At 38.7% G+C, this 15,249-nt stretch overlaps 12 non-coding genes across 12 annotated transcripts; all 12 read right to left on the reverse strand.

Annotated features, from left to right (window-relative positions):
* Positions 1–1,492: 1,492 nt before the first annotated feature.
* Positions 1,493–1,565, reverse strand: TRNAK-CUU (transfer RNA lysine (anticodon CUU)). The gene has a single exon. It is a non-coding gene; the product is annotated as a tRNA-Lys (tRNA).
* Positions 1,566–1,667: 102 nt separating this feature from the next.
* On the reverse strand, positions 1,668–1,740 carry TRNAK-CUU (transfer RNA lysine (anticodon CUU)). The gene has a single exon. It is a non-coding gene; the product is annotated as a tRNA-Lys (tRNA).
* Positions 1,741–1,842: 102 nt separating this feature from the next.
* On the reverse strand, positions 1,843–1,915 carry TRNAK-CUU (transfer RNA lysine (anticodon CUU)). Its single transcript has one exon. It is a non-coding gene; the product is annotated as a tRNA-Lys (tRNA).
* A 1,608-nt stretch (positions 1,916–3,523) lies between these two features.
* On the reverse strand, positions 3,524–3,596 carry TRNAK-CUU (transfer RNA lysine (anticodon CUU)). The gene has a single exon. It is a non-coding gene; the product is annotated as a tRNA-Lys (tRNA).
* A 432-nt stretch (positions 3,597–4,028) lies between these two features.
* TRNAK-CUU (transfer RNA lysine (anticodon CUU)) lies at positions 4,029–4,101 on the reverse strand. The gene has a single exon. It is a non-coding gene; the product is annotated as a tRNA-Lys (tRNA).
* Positions 4,102–4,533: 432 nt separating this feature from the next.
* On the reverse strand, positions 4,534–4,606 carry TRNAK-CUU (transfer RNA lysine (anticodon CUU)). Its single transcript has one exon. It is a non-coding gene; the product is annotated as a tRNA-Lys (tRNA).
* A 2,536-nt stretch (positions 4,607–7,142) lies between these two features.
* TRNAK-CUU (transfer RNA lysine (anticodon CUU)) lies at positions 7,143–7,215 on the reverse strand. The gene has a single exon. It is a non-coding gene; the product is annotated as a tRNA-Lys (tRNA).
* A 102-nt stretch (positions 7,216–7,317) lies between these two features.
* On the reverse strand, positions 7,318–7,390 carry TRNAK-CUU (transfer RNA lysine (anticodon CUU)). The gene has a single exon. It is a non-coding gene; the product is annotated as a tRNA-Lys (tRNA).
* A 102-nt stretch (positions 7,391–7,492) lies between these two features.
* Positions 7,493–7,565, reverse strand: TRNAK-CUU (transfer RNA lysine (anticodon CUU)). Its single transcript has one exon. It is a non-coding gene; the product is annotated as a tRNA-Lys (tRNA).
* Positions 7,566–10,101: 2,536 nt separating this feature from the next.
* On the reverse strand, positions 10,102–10,174 carry TRNAK-CUU (transfer RNA lysine (anticodon CUU)). The gene has a single exon. It is a non-coding gene; the product is annotated as a tRNA-Lys (tRNA).
* A 4,235-nt stretch (positions 10,175–14,409) lies between these two features.
* TRNAK-CUU (transfer RNA lysine (anticodon CUU)) lies at positions 14,410–14,482 on the reverse strand. The gene has a single exon. It is a non-coding gene; the product is annotated as a tRNA-Lys (tRNA).
* A 102-nt stretch (positions 14,483–14,584) lies between these two features.
* TRNAK-CUU (transfer RNA lysine (anticodon CUU)) lies at positions 14,585–14,657 on the reverse strand. Its single transcript has one exon. It is a non-coding gene; the product is annotated as a tRNA-Lys (tRNA).
* Positions 14,658–15,249: the final 592 nt, after the last annotated feature.

The following is a 15,249-nucleotide window of genomic DNA, read 5'->3' on the forward strand; positions in this document are numbered from 1 at the left end:
TGCACTGCCGCTTTCCACAGATAGGATGCTGTGTAATCATAGGCTCTGGTGGAGTTTGGAAAGAAAATACACATCAGCCAGAGGCAGAAATAGTCTAAGAAAGTATCAAAGACAATTACCAGTCAATATCAGAACGCATTGAAGAATATCAGGAAATAGCCGATTAAACCTGTGTGGAAAAAAGTCTTATTTGTGTTTTCTCCACTTTATTTTATAGTAAGATGATGCATACTTTTTCTTTTACAGTGAATACATTAAGGTATGGTATTGCCCCATTACACATCATCCAGACATGCATTCATATATTGCATGTTAACAATGAAAATATTGCAAAGAGACTTTCAATTTCTATTTTTTTGGTCAAAAAGCACTAAAATTTTAGTTGTTTTCGCCCAACGTGGGTTTCGCACCCACGACCCTGAGATTAAGAGTCTCATGCTCTACCGACTGAGCTAGCCGGGCTCCTTTGGATGCCTATAGTTTTCTTCCCTATCCCTGCACTGCCGCTTTCCACAGATAGGATGCTGTGTAATCATAGGCTCTGGTGGAGTTTGGAAAGAAAATACACATCAGCCAGAGGCAGAAATAGTCTAAGAAAGTATCAAACACAATTACCAGTCAATATCAGAACGCATTGAAGAATATCAGGAAATAGCCGATTAAACCTGTGTGGAAAAAAGTCTTATTTGAGTTTTCTCCACTTTATTTTATAGTAAGATGATACATACTTTTTCTTTTACAGTGAATACATTAAGGTGTGGTATTGCCCCATTACACATCATCCAGACATGCATTCATATATTGCATGTTAACAATCAAAATATTGCAAATATTGTAAAGAGACTTTCAATTTCTATTTTTTTGGTCAAAAAGCACTATAATTTTAGTTGTTTTCGCCCAACGTGGGGCTCGAACCCACGACCCTGAGATTAAGAGTCTCATGCTCTGCCGACTGAGCTAGCCGGGCTCCTTTGGATGCCTATAGTTTTCTTCCCTATCCCTGCACTGCTGTTTTCCACAGATAGGATGCTGTGTAATCATAGGCTCTGGTGGAGTTTGGAAAGAAAATACACATCAGCCAGAGGCAGAAATAGTCTAAGAAAGTATCAAACACAATTACCAGTCAATATCTGAACGCATTGAAGAATATCAGGAAATAGCCGATTAAACCTGTGTGGAAAAAAGTCTTATTTGTGTTTTCTCCACTTTATTTTATAGTAAGATGATACATACTTTTTCTTTTACAGTGAATACATTAAGGTGTGGTATTGCCCCATTACACATCATCCAGACATGCATTCATATATTGCATGTTAACAATGAAAATATTGCAAATATTGTAAAGAGACTTTCAATTTCTATTTTTTTGGTCAAAAAGCACGAAAATTTTAGTTGTTTTCGCCCAACGTTTTCTTCCCTATCCCTGCACTGCCGCTTTCCACAGATAGGATGTATTTTTTTGGTCAAAAAGCACTACAATTTTAGTTGTTTTCGCCCAACGTGGGGCTCGAACCCACGACCCTGAGATTAAGAGTCTCATGCTCTACCGACTGAGCTAGCCGGGCTCCTTTGGATGCTTATAGTTTTCTTCCCTATCCCTGCACTGCCGTTTTCCACAGATAGGATGTATTTTTTTGGTCAAAAAGCACTACAATTTTAGTTGTTTTCGCCCAACGTGGGGCTCGAACCCACGACCCTGAGATTAAGAGTCTCATGCTCTACCGACTGAGCTAGCCGGGCTCCTTTGGATGCCTATAGTTTTCTTACCTATCCCTGCACTGCCGTTTTCCACAGATAGGATGTATTTTTTTGGTCAAAAAGCAGTACAATTTTAGTAGTTTTCGCCCAACGTGGGGCTCGAACCCACGACCCTGAGATTAAGAGTCTCATGCTCTACCGACTGAGCTAGCCGGGCTCCTTTGGATGCCTATAGTTTTCTTCCCTATCCCTGCACTGCCGCTTTCCACAGATAGGATGCTGTGTAATCATAGGCTCTGGTGGAGTTTGGAAAGAAAATACACATCAGCCAGAGGCAGAAATAGTCTAAGAAAGTATCAAACACAATTACCAGTCAATATCAGAACGCATTGAAGAATATCAGGAAATAGCCGATTAAACATGTGTGGAAAAAAGTCTTATTTGTGTTTTCTCCACTTTATTTTATAGTAAGATGATACATACTTTTTCTTTTACAGTGAATACATTAAGGTGTGGTATTGCCCCATTACACATCATCCAGACATGCATTCATATATTGCATGTTAACAATCAAAATATTGCAAATATTGTAAAGAGACTTTCAATTTCTATTTTTTTGGTCAAAAAGCATTAAAATTTTAGTTGTTTTCGCCCAACGTGGGGCTCGCACCCACGACCCTGAGATTAAGAGTCTCATGCTCTACCGACAGAGCTAGCCAGGCTCCTTTGGATGCCTATAATTTTCTTCCCTATCCCTGCACTGCCGCTTTCCACGGATAGGATGCTGTGTAATCATAGGCTCTGGTGGAGTTTGGAAAGAAAATACACATCAGCCAGAGGCAGAAATAGTCTAAGAAAGTATCAAACACAATTACCAGTCAATATCAGAACGCATTGAAGAATATCAGGAAATAGCCGATTATACCTGTGTGGAAAAAAGTCTTATTTGTGTTTTCTCCACTTTATTTTATAGTAAGATGATGCATACTTTTTCTTTTACAGTGAATACATTAAGGTATGGTATTGCCCCATTACACATCATCCAGACATGCATTCATATATTGCATGTTAACAATGAAAATATTGCAAATATTGTAAAGAGACTTTCAATTTCTATTTTTTTGGTCAAAAAGCACTAGAATTTTAGTTGTTTTCGCCCAACGTGGGGCTCAAACCCACGACCCTGAGATTAAGAGTCTCATGCTCTACCGACTGAGCTAGCTGGGCTCCTTTGGATGCCTATAGTTTTCTTCCCTATCCCTGCACTGCCGTTTTCCACAGATAGGATGTGTTTTTTTGGTCAAAAAGTCCTACAATTTTAGTTGTTTTCGCCCAACGTGGGGCTCAAACCCACGACCCTGAGATTAAGAGTCTCATGCTCTACCGACTGAGCTAGCCGGGCTCCTTTGGATACCTATAGTTTTCTTCCCTATCCCTGCACTGCCGTTTTCCACAGATAGGATGCTGTGTAATCATAGGCTCTGGTGGAGTTTGGAAAGAAAATACACATCAGCCAGAGGCAGAAATAGTCTAAGAAAGTATCAAACACAATTACCAGTCAATATCAGAACGCATTGAAGAATATCAGGAAATAGCCGATTAAACCTGTGTGGAAAAAAGTCTTATTTGTGTTTTCTCCACTTTATTTTATAGTAAGATGATACATACTTTTTCTTTTACAGTGAATACATTAAGGTATGGTATTGCCCCATTACACATCATCCAGACATGCATTCATATATTGCATGTTAACAATGAAAATATTGCAAAGAGACTTTCAATTTCTATTTTTTTGGTCAAAAAGCACTAAAATTTTAGTTGTTTTCGCCCAACGTGGGGCTCGAACCCACGACCCTGAGATTAAGAGTCTCATGCTCTACCGACTGAGCTAGCCGGGCTCCTTTGGATGCCTATAGTTTTCTTCCCTATCCCTGCACTGCCGCTTTCCACAGATAGGATGCTGTGTAATCATAGGCTCTGGTGGAGTTTGGAAAGAAAATACACATCAGCCAGAGGCAGAAATAGTCTAAGAAAGTATCAAACACAATTACCAGTCAATATCAGAACGCATTGAAGAATATCAGGAAATAGCCGATTAAACCTGTGTGGAAAAAAGTCTTATTTGTGTTTTCTCCACTTTATTTTATAGTAAGATGATACATACTTTTTCTTTTACAGTGAATACATTAAGGTGTGGTATTGCCCCATTACACATCATCCAGACATGCATTCATATATTGCATGTTAACAATGAAAATATTGCAAATATTGTAAAGAGACTTTCAATTTCTATTTTTTTGGTCCAAAAGCACTAAAATTTTAGTTGTTTTCGCCCAACGTGGGGCTCGAACCCACGACCCTGAGATTAAGAGTCTCATGCTCTACCGACTGAGCTAGCCGGGCTCCTTTGGATGCCTTTAGTTTTCTTCCCTATCCCTGCACTGCCGTTTTCCACAGATAGGATGCTGTGTAATCATAGGCTCTGGTGGAGTTTGGAAAGAAAATACACATCAGCCAGAGGCAGAAATAGTCTAAGAAAGTATCAAACACAATTACCAGTCAATATCTGAACGCATTGAAGAATATCAGGAAATAGCCGATTAAACCTGTGTGGAAAAAAGTCTTATTTGTGTTTTCTCCACTTTATTTTATAGTAAGATGATACATACTTTTTCTTTTACAGTGAATACATTAAGGTGTGGTATTGCCCCATTACACATCATCCAGACATGCATTCATATATTGCATGTTAACAATGAAAATATTGCAAATATTGTAAAGAGACTTTCAATTTCTATTTTTTTGGTCAAAAAGCACGAAAATTTTAGTTGTTTTCGCCCAACGTGGGGCTCGAACCCACGACCCTGAGATTAAGAGTCTCATGCTCTACCGACTGAGCTAGCCGGGCTCCTTTGGATGCTTATAGTTTTCTTCCCTATCCCTGCACTGCCGCTTTCCACAGATAGGATGCTGTGTAATCATAGGCTCTGGTGGAGTTTGGAAAGAAAATACACATCAGCCAGAGGCAGAAATAGTCTAAGAAAGTATCAAACACAATTACCAGTCAATATCAGAACGCATTGAAGAATATCAGGAAATAGCCGATTAAACCTGTGTGGAAAAAAGTCTTATTTGTGTTTTCTCCACTTTATTTTATAGTAAGATGATACATACTTTTTCTTTTACAGTGAATACATTAAGGTGTGGTATTGCCCCATTACACATCATCCAGACATGCATTCATATATTGCATGTTAACAATGAAAATATTGCAAATATTGTAAAGAGACTTTCAATTTCTATTTTTTTGGTCAAAAAGCACTAAAATTTTAGTTGTTTTCGCCCAACGTGGGGCTCGAACCCACGCCCCTGAGATTAAGATTCTCATGCTCTACCGACTGAGCTAGCCGGGCTCCTTTGGATACCTATAGTTTTCTTCCCTATCCCTGCACTGCCGTTTTCCACAGATAGGATGCTGTGTAATCATAGGCTCTGGTGGAGTTTGGAAAGAAAATACACATCAGCCAGAGGCAGAAATAGTCTAAGAAAGTATCAAACACAATTACCAGCCAATATCAGAACGCATTGAAGAATATCAGGAAATAGCCGATTAAACCTGTGTGGAAAAAAGTCTTATTTGTGTTTTCTCCACTTTATTTTATAGTAAGATGATACATACTTTTTCTTTTACAGTGAATACATTAAGGTGTGGTATTGCCCCATTACACATCATCCAGACATGCATTCATATATTGCATGTTAACAATCAAAATATTGCAAATATTGTAAAGAGACTTGCAATTTCTATTTTTTTGGTCAAAAAGCACTAAAATTTTAGTTGTTTTCGCCCAACGTGGGTTTCGCACCCATGACCCTGAGATTAAGAGTCTCATGTTCTACCGACTGAGCTAGCCGGGCTCCTTTGGATGCCTATAGTTTTCTTCCCTATCCCTGCACTGCCGCTTTCCACAGATAGGATGCTGTGTAATCATAGGCTCTGGTGGAGTTTGGAAAGAAAATACACATCAGCCAGAGGCAGAAATAGTGTAAGAAAGTATCAAACACAATTACCAGTCAATATCAGAACGCATTGAAGAATATCAGGAAATAGCCGATTAAACCTGTGTGGAAAAAAGTCTTATTTGTGTTTTCTCCACTTTATTTTATAGTAAGATGATGCATACTTTTTCTTTTACAGTGAATACATTAAGGTATGGTATTGCCCCATTACACATCATCCAGACATGCATTCATATATTGCATGTTAACAATGAAAATATTGCAAAGAGACTTTCAATTTCTATTTTTTTGGTCAAAAAGCACTAAAATTTTAGTTGTTTTCGCCCAACGTGGGTTTCGCACCCACGACCCTGAGATTAAGAGTCTCATGCTCTACCGACTGAGCTAGCCGGGCTCCTTTGGATGCCTATAGTTTTCTTCCCTATCCCTGCACTGCCGCTTTCCACAGATAGGATGCTGTGTAATCATAGGCTCTGGTGGAGTTTGGAAAGAAAATACACATCAGCCAGAGGCAGAAATAGTCTAAGAAAGTATCAAACACAATTACCAGTCAATATCAGAACGCATTGAAGAATATCAGGAAATAGCCGATTAAACCTGTGTGGAAAAAAGTCTTATTTGAGTTTTCTCCACTTTATTTTATAGTAAGATGATACATACTTTTTCTTTTACAGTGAATACATTAAGGTGTGGTATTGCCCCATTACACATCATCCAGACATGCATTCATATATTGCATGTTAACAATCAAAATATTGCAAATATTGTAAAGAGACTTTCAATTTCTATTTTTTTGGTCAAAAAGCACTAAAATTTTAGTTGTTTTCGCCCAACGTGGGGCTCGAACCCACGACCCTGAGATTAAGAGTCTCATGCTCTGCCGACTGAGCTAGCCGGGCTCCTTTGGATGCCTATAGTTTTCTTCCCTATCCCTGCACTGCTGTTTTCCACAGATAGGATGCTGTGTAATCATAGGCTCTGGTGGAGTTTGGAAAGAAAATACACATCAGCCAGAGGCAGAAATAGTCTAAGAAAGTATCAAACACAATTACCAGTCAATATCTGAACGCATTGAAGAATATCAGGAAATAGCCGATTAAACCTGTGTGGAAAAAAGTCTTATTTGTGTTTTCTCCACTTTATTTTATAGTAAGATGATACATACTTTTTCTTTTACAGTGAATACATTAAGGTGTGATATTGCCCCATTACACATCATCCAGACATGCATTCATATATTGCATGTTAACAATGAAAATATTGCAAATATTGTAAAGAGACTTTCAATTTCTATTTTTTTGGTCAAAAAGCACGAAAATTTTAGTTGTTTTCGCCCAACGTTTTCTTCCCTATCCCTGCACTGCCGCTTTCCACAGATAGGATGTATTTTTTTGGTCAAAAAGCACTACAATTTTAGTTGTTTTCGCCCAACGTGGGGCTCGAACCCACGACCCTGAGATTAAGAGTCTCATGCTCTACCGACTGAGCTAGCCGGGCTCCTTTGGATGCTTATAGTTTTCTTCCCTATCCCTGCACTGCCGTTTTCCACAGATAGGATGTATTTTTTTGGTCAAAAAGCACTACAATTTTAGTTGTGTTCGCCCAACGTGGGGCTCGAACCCACGACCCTGAGATTAAGAGTCTCATGCTCTACCGACTGAGCTAGCCGGGCTCCTTTGGATGCCTATAGTTTTCTTACCTATCCCTGCACTGCCGTTTTCCACAGATAGGATGTATTTTTTTGGTCAAAAAGCAGTACAATTTTAGTAGTTTTCGCCCAACGTGGGGCTCGAACCCACGACCCTGAGATTAAGAGTCTCATGCTCTACCGACTGAGCTAGCCGGGCTCCTTTGGATGCCTATAGTTTTCTTCCCTATCCCTGCACTGCTGCTTTCCACAGATAGGATGCTGTGTAATCATAGGCTCTGGTGGAGTTTGGAAAGAAAATACACATCAGCCAGAGGCAGAAATAGTCTAAGAAAGTATCAAACACAATTACCAGTCAATATCAGAACGCATTGAAGAATATCAGGAAATAGCCGATTAAACATGTGTGGAAAAAAGTCTTATTTGTGTTTTCTCCACTTTATTTTATAGTAAGATGATACATACTTTTTCTTTTACAGTGAATACATTAAGGTGTGGTATTGCCCCATTACACATCATCCAGACATGCATTCATATATTGCATGTTAACAATGAAAATATTGCAAATATTGTAAAGAGACTTTCAATTTCTATTTTTTTGGTCAAAAAGCACTAAAATTTTAGTTGTTTTCGCCCAACGTGGGGCTCAAACCCACGCCCCTGAGATTAAGATTCTCATGCTCTACCGACTGAGCTAGCCGGGCTCCTTTGTATACCTATAGTTTTCTTCCCTATCCCTGCACTGCCGTTTTCCACAGATAGGATGCTGTGTAATCATAGGCTCTGGTGGAGTTTGGAAAGAAAATACACATCAGCCAGAGGCAGAAATAGTCTAAGAAAGTATCAAACACAATTACCAGTCAATATCAGAACGCATTGAAGAATATCAGGAAATAGCCGATTAAACCTGTGTGGAAAAAAGTCTTATTTGTGTTTTCTCCACTTTATTTTATAGTAAGATGATACATACTTTTTCTTTTACAGTGAATACATTAAGGTGTGGTATTGCCCCATTACACATCATCCAGACATGCATTCATATATTGCATGTTAACAATCAAAATATTGCAAATATTGTAAAGAGACTTGCAATTTCTATTTTTTTGGTCAAAAAGCACTAAAATTTTAGTTGTTTTCGCCCAACGTGGGTTTCGCACCCACGACCCTGAGATTAAGAGTCTCATGCTCTACCGACTGAGCTAGCCGGGCTCCTTTGGATGCCTATAGTTTTCTTCCCTATCCCTGCACTGCCGCTTTCCACAGATAGGATGCTGTGTAATCATAGGCTCTGGTGGAGTTTGGAAAGAAAATACACATCAGCCAGAGGCAGAAATAGTCTAAGAAAGTATCAAAGACAATTACCAGTCAATATCAGAACGCATTGAAGAATATCAGGAAATAGCCGATTAAACCTGTGTGGAAAAAAGTCTTATTTGTGTTTTCTCCACTTTATTTTATAGTAAGATGATGCATACTTTTTCTTTTACAGTGAATACATTAAGGTATGGTATTGCCCCATTACACATCATCCAGACATGCATTCATATATTGCATGTTAACAATGAAAATATTGCAAAGAGACTTTCAATTTCTATTTTTTTGGTCAAAAAGCACTAAAATTTTAGTTGTTTTCGCCCAACGTGGGTTTCGCACCCACGACCCTGAGATTAAGAGTCTCATGCTCTACCGACTGAGCTAGCCGGGCTCCTTTGGATGCCTATAGTTTTCTTCCCTATCCCTGCACTGCCGCTTTCCACAGATAGGATGCTGTGTAATCATAGGCTCTGGTGGAGTTTGGAAAGAAAATACACATCAGCCAGAGGCAGAAATAGTCTAAGAAAGTATCAAACACAATTACCAGTCAATATCAGAACGCATTGAAGAATATCAGGAAATAGCCGATTAAACCTGTGTGGAAAAAAGTCTTATTTGAGTTTTCTCCACTTTATTTTATAGTAAGATGATACATACTTTTTCTTTTACAGTGAATACATTAAGGTGTGGTATTGCCCCATTACACATCATCCAGACATGCATTCATATATTGCATGTTAACAATCAAAATATTGCAAATATTGTAAAGAGACTTTCAATTTCTATTTTTTTGGTCAAAAAGCACTATAATTTTAATTGTTTTCGCCCAACGTGGGGCTCGAACCCACGACCCTGAGATTAAGAGTCTCATGCTCTGCCGACTGAGCTAGCCGGGCTCCTTTGGATGCCTATAGTTTTCTTCCCTATCCCTGCACTGCTGTTTTCCACAGATAGGATGCTGTGTAATCATAGGCTCTGGTGGAGTTTGGAAAGAAAATACACATCAGCCAGAGGCAGAAATAGTCTAAGAAAGTATCAAACACAATTACCAGTCAATATCTGAACGCATTGAAGAATATCAGGAAATAGCCGATTAAACCTGTGTGGAAAAAAGTCTTATTTGTGTTTTCTCCACTTTATTTTATAGTAAGATGATACATACTTTTTCTTTTACAGTGAATACATTAAGGTGTGGTATTGCCCCATTACACATCATCCAGACATGCATTCATATATTGCATGTTAACAATGAAAATATTGCAAATATTGTAAAGAGACTTTCAATTTCTATTTTTTTGGTCAAAAAGCACGAAAATTTTAGTTGTTTTCGCCCAACGTTTTCTTCCCTATCCCTGCACTGCCGCTTTCCACAGATAGGATGTATTTTTTTGGTCAAAAAGCACTACAATTTTAGTTGTTTTCGCCCAACGTGGGGCTCGAACCCACGACCCTGAGATTAAGAGTCTCATGCTCTACCGACTGAGCTAGCCGGGCTCCTTTGGATGCTTATAGTTTTCTTCCCTATCCCTGCACTGCCGCTTTCCACAGATAGGATGCTGTGTAATCATAGGCTCTGGTGGAGTTTGGAAAGAAAATACACATCAGCCAGAGGCAGAAATAGTCTAAGAAAGTATCAAACACAATTACCAGTCAATATCAGAACGCATTGAAGAATATCAGGAAATAGCCGATTAAACCTGTGTGGAAAAAAGTCTTATTTGTGTTTTCTCCACTTTATTTTATAGTAAGATGATACATACTTTTTCTTTTACAGTGAATACATTAAGGTGTGGTATTGCCCCATTACACATCATCCAGACATGCATTCATATATTGCATGTTAACAATGAAAATATTGCAAATATTGTAAAGAGACTTTCAATTTCTATTTTTTTGGTCAAAAAGCACTAAAATTTTAGTTGTTTTCGCCCAACGTGGGGCTCGAACCCACGCCCCTGAGATTAAGATTCTCATGCTCTACCGACTGAGCTAGCCGGGCTCCTTTGGATACCTATAGTTTTCTTCCCTATCCCTGCACTGCCGTTTTCCACAGATAGGATGCTGTGTAATCATAGGCTCTGGTGGAGTTTGGAAAGAAAATACACATCAGCCAGAGGCAGAAATAGTCTAAGAAAGTATCAAACACAATTACCAGCCAATATCAGAACGCATTGAAGAATATCAGGAAATAGCCGATTAAACCTGTGTGGAAAAAAGTCTTATTTGTGTTTTCTCCACTTTATTTTATAGTAAGATGATACATACTTTTTCTTTTACAGTGAATACATTAAGGTGTGGTATTGCCCCATTACACATCATCCAGACATGCATTCATATATTGCATGTTAACAATCAAAATATTGCAAATATTGTAAAGAGACTTGCAATTTCTATTTTTTTGGTCAAAAAGCACTAAAATTTTAGTTGTTTTCGCCCAACGTGGGTTTCGCACCCATGACCCTGAGATTAAGAGTCTCATGTTCTACCGACTGAGCTAGCCGGGCTCCTTTGGATGCCTATAGTTTTCTTCCCTATCCCTGCACTGCCGCTTTCCACAGATAGGATGCTGTGTAATCATAGGCTCTGGTGGAGTTTGGAAAGAAAATACACATCAGCCAGAGGCAGAAATAGTCTAAGAAAGTATCAAACACAATTACCAGTCAATATCAGAACGCATTGAAGAATATCAGGAAATAGCCGATTAAACCTGTGTGGAAAAAAGTCTTATTTGTGTTTTCTCCACTTTATTTTATAGTAAGATGATACATACTTTTTCTTTTACAGTGAATACATTAAGGTGTGGTATTGCCCCATTACACATCATCCAGACATGCATTCATATATTGCATGTTAACAATCAAAATATTGCAAATATTGTAAAGAGACTTGCAATTTCTATTTTTTTGGTCAAAAAGCACTAAAATTTTAGTTGTTTTCGCCCAACGTGGGTTTCGCACCCACGACCCTGAGATTAAGAGTCTCATGCTCTACCGACTGAGCTAGCCGGGCTCCTTTGGATGCCTATAGTTTTCTTCCCTATCCCTGCACTGCCGCTTTCCACAGATAGGATGCTGTGTAATCATAGGCTCTGGTGGAGTTTGGAAAGAAAATACACATCAGCCAGAGGCAGAAATAGTCTAAGAAAGTATCAAAGACAATTACCAGTCAATATCAGAACGCATTGAAGAATATCAGGAAATAGCCGATTAAACCTGTGTGGAAAAAAGTCTTATTTGTGTTTTCTCCACTTTATTTTATAGTAAGATGATACATACTTTTTCTTTTACAGTGAATACATTAAGGTGTGGTATTGCCCCATTACACATCATCCAGACATGCATTCATATATTGCATGTTAACAATGAAAATATTGCAAATATTGTAAAGAGACTTTCAATTTCTATTTTTTTGGTCCGAAAGCACTAAAATTTTAGTTGTTTTCGCCCAACGTGGGGCTCAAACCCACGACCCTGAGATTAAGAGTCTCATGCTCTACCGACTGAGCTAGCCGGGCTCCTTTGGATGCCTTTAGTTTTCTTCCCTATCCCTGCACTGCCGTTTTCCACAGATAGGATGCTGTGTAATCATAGGCTCTGGTGGAGTTTGGAAAGAAAATACACATCAGCCAGAGGCAGAAATAGTCTAAGAAAGTATCAAACACAATTACCAGTCAATATCTGAACGCATTGAAGAATATCAGGAAATAGCCGATTAAACCTGTGTGGAAAAAAGTCTTATTTGTGTTTTCTCCACTTTATTTTATAGTAAGATGATACATACTTTTTCTTTTACAGTGAATACATTAAGGTGTGGTATTGCCCCATTACACATCATCCAGACATGCATTCATATATTGCATGTTAACAATGAAAATATTGCAAATATTGTAAAGAGACTTTCAATTTCTATTTTTTTGGTCAAAAAGCACGAAAATTTTAGTTGTTTTCGCCCAACGTTTTCTTCCCTATCCCTGCACTGCCGCTTTCCACAGATAGGATGTATTTTTTTGGTCAAAAAGCACTACAATTTTAGTTGTTTTCGCCCAACGTGGGGCTCAGAACCCACGACCCTGAGATTAAGAGTCTCATGCTCTACCGACTGAGCTAGCCGGGCTCCTTTGGATGCCTATAGTTTTCTTCCCTATCCCTGCACTGCCGCTTTCCACAGATAGGATGCTGTGTAATCATAGGCTCTGGTGGAGTTTGGAAAGAAAATACACATCAGCCAGAGGCAGAAATAGTCTAAGAAAGTATCAAACACAATTACCAGTCAATATCAGAACGCATTGAAGAATATCAGGAAATAGCCGATTAAACATGTGTGGAAAAAAGTCTTATTTGTGTTTTCTCCACTTTATTTTATAGTAAGATGATACATACTTTTTCTTTTACAGTGAATACATTAAGGTGTGGTATTGCCCCATTACACATCATCCAGACATGCATTCATATATTGCATGTTAACAATGAAAATATTGCAAATATTGTAAAGAGACTTTCAATTTCTATTTTTTTGGTCAAAAAGCACTAGAATTTTAGTTGTTTTCGCCCAACGTGGGGCTCAAACCCACGACCCTGAGATTAAGAGTCTCATGCTCTACCGACTGAGCTAGCTGGGCTCCTTTGGATGCCTATAGTTTTCTTCCCTATCCCTGCACTGCCGTTTTCCACAGATAGGATGTGTTTTTTTGGTCAAAAAGTCCTACAATTTTAGTTGTTTTCGCCCAACGTGGGGCTCAAACCCACGACCCTGAGATTAAGAGTCTCATGCTCTACCGACTGAGCTAGCCGGGCTCCTTTGGATACCTATAGTTTTCTTCCCTATCCCTGCACTGCCGTTTTCCACAGATAGGATGCTGTGTAATCATAGGCTCTGGTGGAGTTTGGAAAGAAAATACACATCAGCCAGAGGCAGAAATAGTCTAAGAAAGTATCAAACACAATTACCAGTCAATATCAGAACGCATTGAAGAATATCAGGAAATAGCCGATTAAACCTGTGTGGAAAAAAGTCTTATTTGTGTTTCCTCCACTTTATTTTATAGTAAGATGATACATACTTTTTCTTTTACAGTGAATACATTAAGGTGTGGTATTGCCCCATTACACATCATCCAGACATGCATTCATATATTGCATGTTAACAATCAAAATATTGCAAATATTGTAAAGAGACTTGCAATTTCTATTTTTTTGGTCAAAAAGCATTAAAATTTTAGTTGTTTTCGCCCAACGTGGGGCTCGCACCCACGACCCTGAGATTAAGAGTCTCATGCTCTACCGACTGAGCTAGCCAGGCTCCTATGGATGCCTATAATTTTCTTCCCTATCCCTGCACTGCCGCTTTCCACGGATAGGATGCTGTGTAATCATAGGCTCTGGTGGAGTTTGGAAAGAAAATACACATCAGCCAGAGGCAGAAATAGTCTAAGAAAGTATCAAACACAATTACCAGTCAATATCAGAACGCATTGAAGAATATCAGGAAATAGCCGATTAAACCTGTGTGGAAAAAAGTCTTATTTGTGTTTCCTCCACTTTATTTTATAGTAAGATGATACATACTTTTCTTTTACAGTGAATACATTAAGGTGTGGTATTGCCCCATTACACATCATCCAGACATGCATTCATATATTGCATGTTAACAATGAAAATATTGCAAATATTGTAAAGAGACTTTCAATTTCTATTTTTTTGGTCAAAAAGCACTACAATTTTAGTTGTTTTCGCCCAACGTGGGGCTCGAACCCACGACCCTGAGATTAAGAGTCTCATGCTCTACCGACTGAGCTAGCCGGGCTCCTTTGGATGCCTATAGTTTTCTTCCCTATCCCTGCACTGCCGTTTTCCACAGATAGGATGTATTTTTTTGGTCAAAAAGCAGTACAATTTTAGTTGTTTTCGCCCAACGTGGGGCTCGAACCCACGACCCTGAGATTAAGAGTCTCATGCTCTACCGACTGAGCTAGCCGGGCTCCTTTGGATGCCTATAGTTTTCTTCCCTATCCCTGCACTGCCGTTTTTCCACAGATAGGATGCTGTGTAATCATAGGCTCTGGTGGAGTTTGGAAAGAAAATACACATCAGCCAGAGGCAGAAATAGTCTAAGAAAGTATCAAACACAATTACCAGTCAATATCCGAACGCATTGAAGAATATCAGGAAATAGCCGATTAAACCTGTGTGGAAAAAAGTCTTATTTGTGTTTTCTCCACTTTATTTTATAGTAAGATGATACATACTTTTTCTTTTACAGTGAATACATTAAGGTGTGGTATTGCCCCATTACACATCATCCAGACATGCATTCATATATTGCATGTTAACAATGAAAATATTGCAAATATTGTAAAGAGACTTTCAATTTCTATTTTTTTGGTCAAAAAGCATGAAAATTTTAGTTGTTTTCGCCCAACGCCACGACCCTGAGATTAAGAGTCTCATGCTCTACCGACTGAGCTAGCCGGGCTCTTTTGGATGCCTATAGTTTTCTTCCCTATACCTGCACTGCCGCTTTCCACAGATAGGATGCTGTGTAATCATAGGCTCTGGTGGAGTTTGGAAAGA

This window comes from Ambystoma mexicanum, chromosome 4q (assembly GCF_040938575.1).
Source record: "Ambystoma mexicanum isolate Mex_15411 chromosome 4q, UKY_AmexF1_1, whole genome shotgun sequence".
Lineage (NCBI taxonomy): Eukaryota > Metazoa > Chordata > Amphibia > Caudata > Ambystomatidae > Ambystoma > Ambystoma mexicanum.